The 2,687-nt window shown below is 36.6% G+C and overlaps 2 protein-coding genes across 3 annotated transcripts in view; one reads left to right on the plus strand and one right to left on the minus strand.

Moving 5' to 3' along the window:
• LOC106875440 (alpha-ketoglutarate-dependent dioxygenase alkB homolog 7, mitochondrial) overlaps positions 1 to 2,687 on the minus strand; it is a 17,784-nt gene that overhangs the window by 8,162 nt on the left and 6,935 nt on the right. The gene's annotated exons all lie outside the window — the stretch shown is intronic.
• Positions 1 to 2,687, plus strand: part of LOC106875439 (3-((Z)-2-isocyanoethenyl)-1H-indole synthase) — an 18,843-nt gene that overhangs the window by 1,675 nt on the left and 14,481 nt on the right. The gene's annotated exons all lie outside the window — the stretch shown is intronic.

Here is a 2,687-nt window from a genome sequence, read left to right on the forward strand (position 1 = left end):
AGAGAATTTTGAAAAGAAAATACGAAACCGGTTATTTCTCCAAAAACAATGTTTCTATACTCAAAATTTTATAACATTTTTCTATACTTTAACCATATAACACAAGGCTTCTGTAGTTTTTTCACTCATATATATATATATATATATATATATACACATACACACACACTGAATTGAAGCAGTGGAAGAATTAAATACGGTTATAAAGTTTCGGTTGACAATATCGACCACACACACATATGAATCCACTTTTCCAAGCTTGTATGGATCAGACATTTTGTATGTGTGGATGCCCTTCCGTCACCGACCCTCAACTATTTTCATGTAATATTTCACCATGCCTATACAAGCTGATTCGAAAGGAAGAACACCTCTTGCATGACAGTGACACTTGCTTACTACCCTTACCCAATGTTAAGACAAGGGGACAGTAAAACACACACATACACCGTTCATTTTTCTTTCAGTTTTCGTCTCCGATATCTACTCACTAGAAGACTAAAGGTGTGTATATGTATGTGCGTATATTTTGTATATATATATATACGTACACACACACACGTATGCATTTATCTCTCTCTCTCTCTCTCTCTCTCTCTCTCTATGTGTGTGTGTATATACTCATACATACGCATACATGTTTATAATTACCTTTGCACGCATATACGTTTAGATATGTGTGCGTGCGCGCAAGTTTGTTTACATTTCCTAGATTGATGAAATCTGTAAAATGTTATTCTTTACTTTGGAAAGGAAATAATACTTTGACAACAAGAATTTAATATTTAATTTCGTACATATAAACTAAATACAATTTACGATACAAATTTGGAGTTTTATTTTGATTAAAATTTTACTGTATTTTGTCTATTTATTGTCGCTGACTGTCACTCACGCCCACTCTATTTGTTGTTTTATTGTTCTTTACCCAGCATGACCGACGAGGCATATTGTGTTTCATTATATGTCAGCTATCGCGGTATTGGTGTTACCGTCTTAAATCAAATTAATTTCTTATTTAGATAAAATAAAAGTATGCCATATTAATTAATAACTCATTAAAAACGTAATTTCTACTGTATTAGTGGTGTTTTATGGGTGCCGGCATGGCTGTGTGGTCGGGAAGTAAGTTTTTCAAGTCTGTGGTTTTGAGCTTTATCTTGCTGTTCAGCACTTTAGGCAAGTGTTTTTAAATTGAACATTTATATTCATATTGAAAGAATGATGATGTTAAAATTCCGTTGCACCATCATCATCATTTCACATCTGTTGCTTATGCTGGCATTGGATTGGATGGTTTGACCAGAGCTGGAAGGCTACGCCAGACTCGTCTGCTTTTGGCATGGATACCCTTCCTAACACCAATCACTGAGTGTGTAAAGATTGCTTTTACATGTCACTGGCACAGGTGCCATTTGCACGACACCAGTATCTGCCATGACTGCGATTTTACTTGACTTGATACATCTTCTTCTCAAGCATGGCATAATGCCAAAGATCTCGGTCATTCGTCATTGCCTCTGTGTGGCCCAACCCTCCAAAGATGCTTTTCACGTGCCACCGGCATCAACCACCTTGCCTCCATGAGGCTCAATGCTCGAAAGATGTGAGTTGTAGCCGCCCGTCAATTGGTGTAGTGGCTGCTTGGAAGGACAGAAAAAAATCACACTAAAGTGTGAGTCTAAACTATCTGGTTTTGTAACAACTGCTCAGTATAAGTGGGGAGGAAATGATACTGTTGGAAGATATTGGTTTCAAATTTTGGCACAAGGCCAGCAATTTTGGTGGCAGGAGTAAGTTGATTACATCAACCCCAGTGCTCTATTGGTACTTATTCTCTTGATCCTGGAAGGGTGAAAGACAGAGTTGATCTCAGTGGAAATAGATCTCAGAACGTGAAGATAGACAAAATGCTGCTAAGCGTTTTACCCAGCGTGCTAATGATTCTGCCAGCTCGCTGCCTTATATTGTTGGAAGATATTGAAATCATTGACATTTCCAGTTGTCAGTTGATAAAAGAAATGTTTTGCAGAATAAGCTTTATGTAAAGCACGACAAATTGCTGAGTATTTTTTGTTTTTTTCAATTAGGCTATGAGGCCATAATGTACCTCAGCAGAAACGTCTGCTGGTGCACAGTCTGTAAGACAGTCAAAAATGAGTACAACTACAAGCACAAGATATTTTTTTAAAACATAATAAATAGCTTAATTGTTACCTTATTGACACCTGAGTAGAAGTAATAAGATTCAATCTAATGAATAAAGGATTAATAACAGAAGAATGTATGTTATTATTCTTAACGTAAGGATGGTACATGGTCAGGAAAGATTATGAACATCAAGGCAGGATGTTGGGATGTTAGACAGAATGCTTCTCGGTGTCTGGTATCTCAGTCTTTGTCATCTTGCCTGAAAGGTTCAGCGATTTACAGAAAAACAAGACAAAAACAGGTGCATGAACAACAAACAGGTGTATTAGTTTGATGCTTGGGAAAGTGAGAAAGTCTTTTATGTTTTGAGTCTATGCTCTTCAACAGAAAGGAGTATGAGGAAATAAACAGAGAGAAGGAAAAAACTTGTGGATTTAGCGCTCTCTCTCTTTCACACACACGTGGATGAATGGAGATATATATATATATATATATATTTATTCTTACACAACATTGAAAAGCACAAGCATCGACCC

This window comes from Octopus bimaculoides, chromosome 23 (assembly GCF_001194135.2).
Source record: "Octopus bimaculoides isolate UCB-OBI-ISO-001 chromosome 23, ASM119413v2, whole genome shotgun sequence".
Taxonomy (NCBI): Eukaryota; Metazoa; Mollusca; class Cephalopoda; order Octopoda; family Octopodidae; genus Octopus; species Octopus bimaculoides.